The 13,830-nt window shown below is 51.5% G+C and overlaps 1 protein-coding gene across 1 annotated transcript in view; it reads right to left on the minus strand.

Annotated features, from left to right (window-relative positions):
* Positions 1-13,830, minus strand: part of LOC119964866 (4-trimethylaminobutyraldehyde dehydrogenase-like) — a 51,001-nt gene that overhangs the window by 27,091 nt on the left and 10,080 nt on the right. The gene's annotated exons all lie outside the window — the stretch shown is intronic.

Here is a 13,830-nt window from a genome sequence, read left to right on the forward strand (position 1 = left end):
CTGAGTAAGGTGAGGGCCCATGGTGTTCGAGGTGAGCTACTGGCATGGGTTGAGGGTTGGCTGTCTGACAGAAGGCAGAGAGTTGGGATAAAAGGTTCTTTTTCGGAATGGCAGCCGGTGACCAGCGGTGTCCCACAGGGTTCAGTGTTGGGGCCGCAGCTGTTCACCATATATATTAATGATCTGGATGAAGGGACTGGGGGCATTCTAGCGAAGTTTGCCGATGATACGAAGTTAGGTGGTCAGGCAGGTAGTGCTGAGGAAGTGGGGAGGCTGCAGAAGGATCTAGACAGTTTGGGAGAGTGGTGCAGGAAATGGCTGATGCAATTCAACGTGAGAAAATGTGAGGTCTTGCACTTTGGAAAAAAGAATCCAAGCTTAGACTACTTTCTAAACGGTGAGAAAATTCATAATGCCAAAGTACAAAGGGATCTGGGAGTGCTAGTCGAGGATTCCCTAAAGGTAAACATGCAGGTTGAATCTGTGATTAAGAAAGCGAATGCAATGTTGTCATTTATCTCAAGAGGGTTGGAATATAAAAGCAGCGATGTGCTACTGAGCCTTTATAAGGCTCTGGTTAGGCCCCATTTGGAGTACTGTGTCCAGTTTTGGGCCCCACATCTCAGGAAGGACATACTGGCACTGGAGCGTATCCAGCGGAGATTCACACGGATGATCCCTGGAATGGCGGGTCTAACATATGATGAACGGCTGAGGATCCTGGGATTGTATTCATTGGAGTTTAGAAGGTTAAGGGGAGATCTAATAGAAACTTACAAGATAATACATGGCTTAGAAAGGGTGGACGCAAAGAAACTGTTTCCGTTAGGCGAGGAGACGAGGACCCGTGGGCACAGCCTTAGAATTAGAGGGGGTAAATTCAGAACAGAAATGCGGAGACATTTCTTCAGCCAGAGAGTGGTGGGCCTGTGGAATTCATTGCCGCGGAGTGCAGTGGAGGCCGGGACGCTAAATGGCTTCAAGGCAGAGATAGATAAATTCTTGATGTCGCAAGGAATTAAGGGCTACGGGGAGAATGCTGGTAGGTGGAGTTGAAATGCCCATCAGCCATGATTGAATGACGGAGTGGACTCGATGGGCCGAATGACCTTCCACTCCTATGTCTTATCGTCTTATGGTCTTAACACTTAGCCTCGGGATCACAGAATCCCACCCTGTATATGTCTCAATAAGATCACCTCTCATTTGTCTAAATAAATGAGATTGAGTACAGGCCCAAACTACTCAGCCTCTTCTCATAAGAAAATCCCTCCATCCCTGGGATCAATGCAGTGAACCTTCTCTGGGCTGCCTCCAATGCATCTTTCCTTAGATAAGGGAACAAAAACTATTTACAGTATTCCAGGTGTGCTCTAACTAGTGCCTTATATAGTTTCAGCAAGACTTTCCTATTTTTATACTCCAGTCCCTTTGAATAAAGGCCGACATTCCATTTGCCTTCCCCAAGTACTTGCTGAACTTACATGCTAGCTTTTTGTGATTTATGCATGAGGACCCCCAAATCTCTCACTGCTGCAGTTTTCTGCAGCTTTTCTCCATTTATATAATATTCAGCTCCTTTATTATTCCTATCAAAGTGCATAACTTCACATTTTCCAACATTCTATTCCATCTGCCAAGATTCTGCCCACTCACCTAACCTGCCTATATCCCTCTGTAGTCTCTTTGTGTCATCCTCACACTTGCCTTTCCACCTACTTTTGTGTCATTCGTAAACTTGGAAATAGTGCATTCATTTCCCTCATCCAAGTCATTACTATATATTGTAAATAATTGTTGCCCCAGTACAGATCACTGTGGCACTCCACTAGTTACAGGTTATCATCCTGTAAATGCTCCTCTTATCCCAACTCTCTGTCTTCTATCAGTTAGCCAATCCTCTATCCATGCTAATATACTACCCCAAACACCACAGGTTTATTTTATTTAGTAACCTTTTGTGTGGTAGCTTATCAAAGGGTTTTTGGAAATCCAAGTATATTACATCTACCGGTTCCCCTTCATCAACATTGCTCGTTACCACCTCAACATAATTCTGATACATTTATCAGGCAATGATCTCCCCTTCATGAAGCCATGGTGACTGCTTGATTATATTATGCATTTCTAAATGCTCTGCTATTGCATCCTTTATAACATTTTCCCAAGTAGTGGGCTCTTCCCAAGGGCCAGTGCCGAATGGCCTCCTTCTGCACTGTAGGTAGTCTATGATTTATGGTCCCTATGTCAGGGTCCTATTCAGGTCTTTAAAAATAATCACTGACAAGATGACACCATAAAAAGGTAGACATGCATTTTATAGCATCTTACATGACCGCAGGATGCCTAAAGTGATTCACACTTTAAGGAAGTACTTTCTTTGAAATGCAATAACAATTATGATTTAGGAAAATGCAGCAAATTAAATGCAGCAAGATTCCATAAACAGCAAGAAGATAATGACCAAATATTAGCAATGTTATTTGGGGAATTAAATATTTTTTCTTGGGGGGGTGGGGGGAAATGGAAAGAGAGTGGCACAGTAGGTATCATTGCTAGACTAGTGTTCCAGACAGCCAGGGAAATGCTCTGGAATAGCAGAAGCTTAAATCAGAATTCATGAAAAGAAAATCTAGAATCAAGTCTAATGGTGACCATGAAACCATTGTCGATTGTCGTGAAAACTCATCTGGTTCACAAATGCCCTTTAGGGAAGGAGATTTGCCACCCTTACCTGGTCTGGTCTACACATGACACCAGATTCACAGCAATGTGGTTGATTCTTAAATGCCTTCTGAAATGGCCCTTGGAGCAACTCAGTTCAAGGGCAATTTAGGCCCAGCCAGCTATGCCCACATTCAGTGAGTAAATTTTAAAGAATAAAAGCCCAGGACAGCAAGAAGAAAATACCCATCTTTTTAAAATAGTACAGGATTTGTTAAAGTAGCCATGTTATAATAATAACCTTTATTGTCACAAGTAGGTTTACATTAACACTGCAATGAAGTTACTGTGAAAAGCCTCTAGTCGCTACATCCCAGCGCCCGTTCAGGTACACAGGGGGAGAATTCAGAAATGTCCAGTTCACCTAACAGCATGGCTTTGTGGGCTTGTGGGAGGAAACCGGAGCACCCGGAGGAAACCCACGCAGACACGGGGAGAACATGCAGACTCCACACAGGCAGTGACCCAAACTGGGAATCGAATCTGGGACCGTGGAGCTGTGAAGCAACAGTGCTAACCACTGTGCAACTATGCTGTCCTACTACTCAGCAAGGTCATAGAAAATGCGCTCACACAAACATTCTTTAATGCTGCCAATGCCCTGATATTGTCAGAAATATCGAGAAAAAAAGTCTATCATAGGAAGCTTCTCCATCAAAAGCAAAATACTGAAAACAAGACATCCATTGGCATAGAAGGTAAAAGCTGGAAAGACACAGCCAGTCAAACAATATCCAGAGGGAGGACAGTCACTCAATGTTTCAGGCAAGAGTCAGAAACATCACCTATTCCTCCACTCTGCCAGTGTGTTTAGCTCTGCTGTGGTGTAACCAGCTTGGTTGCTTTTTACATACAGGAACCAACCACAATGGGCCAATTTGTGCACTTCTGACAGTCAAGACACTTGCCCACAGGATAACCTTTGCTGAACTGTTCTGCCCGCTAGGCAAGGAGTGTAGGGTGGGCAGGATAATAGTTTCAAACAAATGATAGTAGAGCGACTTCCGGGTGTGCATTATGGAGTGAGTGTGCACACAGAGGCAGCTCCTGCCTAATATTGCAGAAAAGAGCTCTTTTTTGGGCAGCACGGGTTGGAATTTCGATGAAAAGGCGTGGGTGAAGGTTCAAGGAGTATTTTCCCCCAGGAATAGGATGTTTCTTGGTTATCAGACCCTTAGAAACAGTGCAGGATTTGTCTGAACAGCAACAAACAAAAGCAAGCATGCTAGCGGGGGAAGGGCCAGCTTATAGGTCTCAAGCTGACCTGAGGGCCTTTATGAAAGCTGAATTCCAGCAGCAGAGGGAAGAACTGTGAAAAGATCTCACCAAGGCCATTGAAGAAGCGGAGACGGACTTCCGGTAGTGGTGATGCGGAGCTAAGCCGCACGTTCAGTGGCTCCCACTATTTTCGGACTTTGGGGCTCTTTTAAGGGCTCGTAGTGGTGCTGTTTGGGCTTTTCCCCGTGTGGGAACACTCCTTCTCAGATTCTCCACCGGTGGATGGCCTGGACTAGGAGTGGAGCGGTCAGAAAATCGGCTTTGTAGGTGCGGCACCGCAGCTCCCGCTACTTAAGGACTTTTGGGCCGATTTGAGGGCCTCAAACGGCGCTGTCTCAACGAATCCCGGTGGGGGAAGGTGTCTAGAGGCGCATTCCCCATAATTTATGGTGCTCACCCGGAGTGGGGCAAAGGAAAAAGCTGCAGCAGCTCCCCAAGAAAAGCGGAGGAAGCAGGACAAAATGGCGGCCGGCGGAACACCCGAGGACTGGTGGAAGTGGGCGCAGGAGCAGCAGGCCTCTCTTCTGCGCTGTTTTGCGGAGCTGAAGGCTGAGTTGCTGGACTCCCTGAATGCGACTACCAACAAGCTGCTTGGGACCCAGGCGGCCCAGGAGGCGTCTATTCGGGAATTGCAGCAGCAGGCCGCTGAGCGGGAGGAGGAGGCCGTGGTCCTCGTGGGGAAAGTGGAGTTGCACGAGGCACTTCACAAAAAGTGGCAAGACCGCTTGGAGGAGCTGGACGTTCGCACGAGGCGAAAGAATTTGAGGATCCTGGGCCTGGCGGAGGGGCTGGAAGGGTCGGATCTCCCGTCGTACGTGACCACGATGTTGAACTCGTTGATGGGAGCGGGGTCCTTCCATTTGCCCCTGGAGCTGGAGGGAGCTCACAGAGTGCTGGCCAGGAGGCCTAAGGCAAATGAACCCCCGCGGGCGGTGCTGGTGCGGTTCCATCGATTTAGTGACCGGGAGTGTGTGCTGCGCTGGGCCAAGAAAGAGAGGAGCAGCAAGTGGGAGAATTCGGTAGTGCGAATCTACCAGGACTGGAGTGCGGAGGTGGCAAAGCGGCGGGCCGGGTTCAACCGGACGAAGGCGGTGCTGCATGCCAAGCAGGTCAGATTTGGAATGCTGCAGCCTGCGCATCTGTGGGTGACATATAAGGACCGGCACCATTACTTCGAGTCCCCGGAGGAGGCGTGGGCCTTTGTACAGGCGGAGAAGCTGGACTCGAACTAGGGTCTGGGGACACGCTATGGCCGTTGCTGTTTTTGCTGTTGCTGTTCTTCAATTTTGACACGTGTTTTTTTTATGGTGGTTTTCTTTTTGCTCTGTTTCCGGGTGGGTTTGTCTGTTGGGTATGGGTGTGGGGTAAGTAGGGAACGTTGGGGGCATGTGCTTTATATGTTCTCTTCGGTACGGGGCTGGGGGTTGGGGTGAAACTGGATTTTGAGGAGCTGCGTCAGAAGGGTGGGGTGTGGCAGTGTGAAAGCACGGGCTCTCCTCTGGTTGTCCGCGCTGCGGGGCGGGGGGGGCGGAGCTGGAGGTGGGGGCGTGGCCTCTACTGGTTTTCTTTCCCACGCTGAAGCGGGGCCAAGGAGGTGTGGCAAGAGGGGGATGACCCCATGCTGGGAGGAGATGGGTTTTGGCAGGAGCAGCCGGGTCAGCAGAAGTCAGCTGACTCACGGAAGTACCATGGAGGGTGCGTCGCGGCTAGGAGGGGTCCTAGCCTGGGGGGGTGGGGGGGGGATACCGGGTTGCTGCTGGAATGGCCAGGAAGGAGCTGGCATGGGCCGGGGGGGGTAGAGGAGAGGCGTTATCGCCATGGGGAACGGGTCAGGCGGGGCGAGCTGGCCTGGGGCGAGCAGTCGATAAGCTATGGCTAGCCGGCGGGGGGAGAGGGGCGGGTTGCCCTCTGATCCGTCTGATTACCTGGAACGTGAGGGGGCTGAATGGGCCGGTTAAGAGAACTAGGGTAATTTCTCATCTGAAGGGGCTGAAGGCGGACGTGGCTATGCTCCAGGAGACCCACTTGAAGGTGGCGGACCAGGTTCGTCTGAGGAAGGGGTGGGTGGGGCAGGTTTTTCACTCAGGATTGGACGCGAAGAACCGGGGGGTGGCGATTCTGGTGGGGAAGAGGGTGGCGTTCGAGGCGGCTGAGGTGGTGTCGGACAAGGTGGGCAGATATATTATGGTGAAGGGTAGGCTGCAGGGAGAGAAGGTGGTGCTGGTTAATGTATATGCCCCGAATTGGGATGATGCTGGCTTTATGAGGCGCATGTTGGGCCGCATTCCGGACCTGGAGGCAGGGGGCCTGATCATGGGGGGAGACTTTAACACAGTGCTGGATCCCCCACTGGACCGGTCCAGTTCAAGGCCACAGTGCTGAGGGGGTTTATGGACCAGATGGGAGGGGTGGATCCCTGGAGGTTTGGGAGGCCGAGAGCGCGGGAGTATTCCTTTTTCTCCCATGTCCATAGGGTCTATTCCCGAATAGATTTTTTCATCCTGAGCAGGGGATTGATCCCGAAGGTGCAGGATGCAGAGTATTCGGCCATAGCAATTTCAGACCATGCTCCGCACTGGGTTGATCTGGAGATGGGGGAGGCGCGGGACCAGCGCCCGCTCTGGCGCCTGGATGTGGGGCTGCTGGCTGATGAGGAGGTGTGTAGGAGGGTCCGGGGAAGTATTGAGGGGTATCTTGATACCAACGACACGGGGGAGGTCTGGGTGGGGATGGTCTGGGAGGCTCTGAAAGCAGTGATCCGGGGGGAGCTGATCTCCATCCGGACCCATAGGGAAAGGAGGGAGAGGAAGGAGAGGGAGAGACTGGTGGGGGAGCTCCTGGATGTGGACAGGAGATACGCGGAGGCACCGGAGGAGGGGTTGCTGGGGGAACGCGTAGTTTGCAGGCCAAATTTGACTTGTTGACCACCAGAAAGGCAGAGATACAGTGGAGGAGGTCGCAGGGCGCGGTATATGAGTATGGGGAGAAGGCGAGCAGGATGTTGGCGCATCAGCTCCGCAGGCGGGATGCGGCTAGGGAAATTGGTGGAGTGACGGATAGGGGTGGGAATGTAATGCAGAAGGGGACAGAAGTAAATGGGGTCTTTAGGGACTTCTACGAGGAACTGTACCGGTCAGAACCTCCGATGGGGAGAGGGGGGATGGAGAGCTTCATGAACAGGCTATGCTTCCCAAGGGTTCAAGAGGAGCTGGTAGAGGGGCTGGGGGCGCCAATAGAGTTGGAGGAGCTAGTCAGGGGGATCGGGCAAATGCAGTCAGGTAAGGCGCCGGGGCCGGACGGGTTCCCGGTGGAATTTTATAAAAAGTATGCGGATCTGGTGGGCCCCCTGTTGGTGCGAGCCTTCAATGAGGCATGGGAGGGGGGGCTTTGCCCCCGACGATGTCGCGGGCACTGATCTCTCTGATCCTGAAGCGGGATAAGGACCCCTTGCAGTGTGGATCATACAGGCCTATCTCGCTCCTCAATGTTGACGCTAAGTTGCTGGCGAAGATCCTGGCCACCAGGATAGAGGACTGTGTGCCAGGGGTGATACATGAGGATCAGACAGGATTTGTCAAGGGACGGCAGCTCAACACGAATGTGCGGAGACTACTAAATGTTATTATGATGCCGGCAGTGGAGGGGGAGGCTGAGATAGTGGTGGCGCTGGATGCGGAGAAAGCATTTGATAGAGTTGAGTGGGGGTACCTGTGGGAGGTGCTGGAGCGGTTCGGATTCGGGGAGGGATTCATCAAATGGGTGAGGCTGCTCTACGCGGCTCCGATGGCGAGTGTAGTTACCAATGGAAGGAGATCGGAGTACTTTAGGCTCTACCGTGGGACCAGGCAGGGGTGCCCCCTGTCCCCCTTGCTCTTTGCACTGGCGATTGAACCTTTGGCTATGGCGTTGAGGGAGTCAGGGAGATGGAGGGGTCTGGTGCGGGGTGGGGAGGAACATCGTGTATCGCTGTATGCGGACGACCTGCTGTTGTATGTGGCGGATCCAGAAGGGGGAATGCCGGGGGTGATGGAGCTGTTAGCGGAATTTGGGGGCTTCTCGGGCTATAAGTTAAATTTAGGCAAGAGTGAGGTATTTGTAGTACACCCGGGTGATCAGGAGGAGGGAATCGGGAGACTCCCATTTAAGAGGGCAGTGAAGAGTTTCAGATACCTGGGGGTGCAGGTGGCCAGGAGTTGGGGGACTCTCCATAAGCTTAATTTTACCAGGCTGGTGGAGCAGATGGAAGAGGAATTTAAAAGGTGGGACATGGTGCCGCTATCGTTGGCGGGTAGAGTGCAGTCCGTCAAAATGACGGTTCTCCCGAGGTTCTTGTTCCTTTTTCAGTGTTTGCCCATCTTTATCCCTAGGGCCTTTTTTAGAAGGGTAACTAGCAGCATCATGAGCTTTGTTTGGGTGCATGGGACCCCGAGGGTGAAGAGGGTCTTCTTGGAGCGGGGTAGAGATGGTGGGGGGCTGGCGTTACCCAATCTCTCGGGGTATTATTGGGCGGCCAATGTGTCGATGGTGCGCAAGTGGGTAATGGAGGGGGAGGGGGCAGCATGGAAACGGATGGAGAGGGCGTCCTGTGGCGATACAAGCCTGGGGGCCCTGGTAACGGCGCCGTGGCCGTTCCCTCCTACGAGGTATACCACGAGTCCGGTGGTGGCGGCTACCCTCAAGATTTGGGGGCAGTGGAGGCGACATAGGGGAGAAGTGGGGGGCTCGATGGAGGCTCCGTTAAGGGGGAACCATAGGTTCGTCCCGGGGAACATTGATGGGGGATTTCAGGGTTGGCACAGAGCGGGCATCAGACAGCTGAGGGACCTGTTTATTGATGGGAGGTTTGCGAGCCTGGGGGAGTTGGAGGAGAAATTTGGGCTCCCCCCGGGGAACATGTTCAGGTATCTGCAGGTAAAGGCATTTGCTAGGCGGCAGGTGGAGGGATTCCCTTCGCTTCCCGCGAGGGGGGTGAGCGACAGGGTGCTTTTGGGGGTCTGGGTCGGAGAGGGGAAGATATCTGATATCTACAAGGTTATGCAGGAGGCGGAGGAGGCGTCAGTAGAGGAGCTGAAAACGAAGTGGGAGGGGGAACTGGGGGAACAGATCGAAGACGGGACATGGGCTGATGCCCTGGAGAGGGTTAATTCTTCCTCCTCGTGTGCGCGGCTTAGCCTCATCCAATTCAAGGTGCTGCACCGGGCCCACATGACTGGGACGAGGATGAGTAGGTTCTTTGGGGGTGAGGACAGGTGTGTCAGGTGCTCGGGGAGTCCAGCGAACCATGCCCATATGTTCTGGGCATGCCCGGCACTGGAGGAGTTCTGGAAGGGGGTGGCGAGGACGGTGTCGAGGGTGGTGGGATCCAGGGTCAAGCCAGGATGGGGACTCGCGATTTTTGGGGTTGGGGTGGAGCCGGGAGTGCAGGAGGCGAAAGAGGCCGGTGTGCTGGCCTTTGTGTCCCTAGTAGCCCGGCGAAGGATCTTGCTACAATGGAAGGATGCGAGGCCCCCAAGCGTGGAGACCTGGATCAATGACATGGCGGGTTTCATTAAGCTAGAGAAGGTCAAATTCGCCCTGAGAGGGTCGGTACAAGGGTTCTTTAGGCGGTGGCAGCCTTTTCTCGACTTTCTGGCTCAACGATAGGGTACGGGGACAGCAGCAGCAGCAACCCGGGGAGGGAAAAGGGGAGGGAAAAGGGGGGGGGGCCGACAATGACTATGTTTGTTTATTTAATTTTAATATTTTTAAAGTTCTTTTGTTGTTCATTAGGGTTGGGGGGGTGGGGGGATGTGATACATGCGCCGATACGGTCTGGGGGTGTCACAGTTATTATGGGTTATTTTGTTGCATTTCATTGTTTGTCGTTATGTTTTATATTTTCTGTAAAAAATTCCAATAAAAATTATATAAAAAAAAAAAATGATAGTAGAGCATCTGATGAGAATATGGCAGTCGAACAATCAAACAGTAGAAACCAATAATTTGACAAGTCACAGTTAGGCCAAGAATGTATTTGCGATACTGATGCGACTACAGGAGGGTGGGTGGTGTGGGGGCAGGGAATTCAGGTACCAGACGAGTACAAGTATTTACTAGAGGAATATATCAATGATTCCAGAAAGCAAAATCTGATAGAAGAGAATTTGAGGTAATTCTTTGTAAAACATTTCTGTAACCATGGTTACCTAGCTTGAAAACGGTTAACGTGCGCCAAAAAGGGTTATTCCACATCAGCCCAATCCCAAGTCTACCACAAGAGCCAGAAAAACAAGCTCACAAGCTATTAGGTGAATTAACTTGCATCTGTTTCTAACTTTCTTCCCCTGCCTGAAAGTTTACTTTCCTTCCCATTTTCACACATCATGTCCACCAGCAAAGAGGACTGGCGTCGACTTCCGGTGACGGCCATGGTGTGAGTGGTCGCACAAAGGGCAGCTCCTGCTTGAAGGCACAGAAAAGAGCTCTTTTTACCCGCTATTGGGTGGAATTCTGATGAAAAGACGTAGGTGAAGGTTGGAGGAGCAGTTTCCCCCCGAAGTGGTATGTCCGCTGTTTACCAAACCCGGCAGAAGATGGTGAGAGACCAGGCCAAAGAGTTGGAGGAAACCTGTGGCACAACAGCCAGTTTAAGGATGGCTGAGGGGGAAGGGCTGGTGCAAGGTGGAAAGCCCCAGATGGAGCAGTTGATGGCTTTTATTAAGGAGGAATTCCACCAACAGAGAAAGGAAATGTGGAAGGATTGCTCGAAGACCATCGAAGGAGCTGTGGTACCCCTGCAGAGATCGATGGAAAAAGTGGAGAAGTGTTAGGAGGTGCAGGGGTCACAGATTCGGAAGATCGAAGGAGTGATCTCAGACCACAGCAATCGTGTGGTGGCTCTGGAGGCAGAGGTGGGGCTCCTAGGGGACCTGTGTAAAATGTTGAGGGCAAAGGTGGAGGAGCTGGAGTTAAGTGGGGAAAATGATGGACAGTAGAGGGGATTGGAGATGTAAGCCTTCAGTACAGCTGGTAATGTGGAGTCTGGGGACTGAATGGGCCGGTTAAAAGGTTGTGGGTGGACTTCCATGGTGGCCATAGAGTGAGCGGTCGCTTATTTGGTAGCTCCCACTCGCGGTGGACCTTTGGGACCTTTTTCCCTGATGTATGGGGGATTTGATCAACAAAACAGGAGATTGGTGAGGTAGAGGAGTAGGATTCCCCACCAGTGTATGGATTTGTGGACCATAAGTGGTCTGAAAAGGAGAGATCATTGGTCAAAGAGGGAGGGAGTCTGAAGCACAGAAAAATATGGCGGAGGGTCAGGGACTGAAACTGCTGGCCCAGTGGTCAATGGAGCAACTGGTGGCCTTTCTGCAGGAGAGCTTTGCTCGGCAAAGAAAAGAATACCTGGATCTGATTAAGACGGGGATTGACTGTGCGGAGCAGAGAAAGGAAGCCCAGGGCCAGTCAATTAAGAAGGTGGAAGAGGCAGTTGCTGAGCACGATGAGCAGCTAGCCGTGTTGGCAGTGGCGATGAGGCTGTTGAAGGACCACCAGAAAAGGCTGCAAGACAAAGTGGAGGATCTGGAGAACCGGTCGTGCAAGCAGAACCCATGGATCGTTGGCCTCCCGGAGGGCAGCGAGGTATCGGATGCAGGGTCTTATGTGGCTCGTATGTTCAAGATGCTGCTGGGGGAAGGTGCGTTTACTCGGCCCTTGGAAGTGGACAGGGCGCACAGAGCTCTGAAGAGGAAGCCGCTGAGGAATGAGTCACTGAGGGCGATGGTGGTATGAATGCACTGATTCCTGGACAAGGAACAGATCTTGAAGTGGGCCAGACAGACTAGGTGCTGCAAATGGGAAGATAGCGAGCTGCGTATTTACCAGGACTTGGGTGCAGATCTGGCCAAAAGGGCGAGTTTCAATAAAGTGAAATCGGCCCTCTTTAAGAAGGGGGTGAAGTTCAGCATGCTGTACCCAGCTCGTCTGTTGGTCACTTTTGAGGGCCAAGAATTTTATTTTGGATCGCCAGATGAGGCAATGAACTTTGTTAATGACAGGGGATTAGCAGGTGATGGAGGACATTGAACTTGGGGGCGAGTGGCTGTGTTCTTATTATGCTGCTAAATTTATTTTATCTTCTTGGGTTTTGTATGTGTTGTTTTGCACCAAGGCTTGGTCCGTGGCTCCGTTTTGTATGCGGATCTCTTAAAGGGGATGGTCTGTGTGTTTGTCGGGGATTGTAATGTTTGTATATGTATGTTCGAGCGGGGGGCAGGATGCTTGGTGCCATGGGTGGGGGCTACCAGGCTAGCTGGGCGGACTAGCCCACGGAAGCACAGTGGGGGGGCGAGCAGGTGATCAGTTTGTTGAGGGGGGTTGGGTTGGTTATTTTGTTATGGGGGGGGTAGAAGGAGGGGGAATTGATATGCTGACAGGGAAGGGACTGGCGCATGGAGACAAACTAGAGGTCGATGACAGTGGGCACCTGAGGGCAGGCCTGAGGAGGCGCGGGACACAGGCTGGCCTAAGAAAGGTGATGGTTGATCGGCGGGAGAGGGGTCCCCCACACCAGGCTGATCAGCTGACCACATGGAACGCGAAGGGGCTAAATGGGCCGAGCAAGGGGGCTCGCGTTTGCGTGCATTTGAAGAATTTGAAAGCGGACGTGGCAATGCTACAGGAAACACACCTGAGGGTAGTGGATCAGACTAGGCTGAGGAAGGGGTGGGTTGGGCAGGTATTTTATTCGGGGCTGGACTCTAAAACTAAGGGGGTAGCGATCTTGCTCAATAAGTGGGTGTCATTCGAAGTAGGGAGTATAGTGCCGGATTCGGGGGTGTAGGTACGTTATAGTGAGCGGGAAGCTGGAGGGGATGCCGGTGGTATTAGTGAATATTTATGCATGACGTGGAATTTATGAGGGGGTTGCTGGGGAAGATCCCGGATCTGGACTCACATAGGCTGACCATGGGAGGGGATAAGGTGGGGGTGGGGGGGCACTTTAATACGGTTATAGATTCGAGGCTGGATTGGTCGAGTTCAAGGACAGGGAGGGTGCCAGCGGCTGCGAAGGAACTAAAGGGGTTCATAGAACAGATGGGAGGAGTAGATCTGTGGAGGTTTGGATGACCAAGGGCGAAGGAATTTTATTTTTTCTCCCATGTACACAGAGTGTACTCCCGGATTGATTTTTTCATTTTGGATAGGGCTTTGCTGGAGGGGGTGGTAGATGCCGACTATTCGGCAATTGTTGTGTTGGACCATGCCCCATACTGGGTGGATTTACGGGTGAGCAAGGAGGGGGGCCAGCACCCGAACTGGAGATTAGATGTAGGACTGTTAGCGGATGAGGTGTGGCAGGTGAGGGAGGCCATCCAAAATGATTCAGAAAGTATCTTTACAATCTTTATAAGTTATCTATTTGCAGTCTTATCAGTGAAATTATCTTCCCTTATCATACTTTTTCTAATTTCAGACTCGACTACACCAATGCTCTCCTGGCTGACTGACCTCCCATCTTCCTCCCTTTGTAAACCTCAGCTAATCCAAAAACCTACTGCCTGTATTCTAAAGCATACTACTTTCACCCATCGCCTTCAGGTTTACTAACCTATATTGGCTCTTGGTCCAGCAATGTATCAAATTTAAAATACTCATTTTAGCCTGCTATTCAAATCCCTCCGTGGCCTCACCTTTCCCCATCCCAACTCCTCCAGTCCTATAACCTTCTGATAACTCCGCGTTTCCTTCAATTTTGGACTCTTGTGCATGCCCAAGTTCGCTCACCCCTCCGTTGATGGCAATGGCATTAGCTATCCAGGCCATAAACTCTGAAATTCCCCACCT

The sequence above is a fragment of the Scyliorhinus canicula genome, chromosome 4 (assembly GCF_902713615.1).
Source record: "Scyliorhinus canicula chromosome 4, sScyCan1.1, whole genome shotgun sequence".
Classification (NCBI taxonomy): Eukaryota; Metazoa; Chordata; class Chondrichthyes; order Carcharhiniformes; family Scyliorhinidae; genus Scyliorhinus; species Scyliorhinus canicula.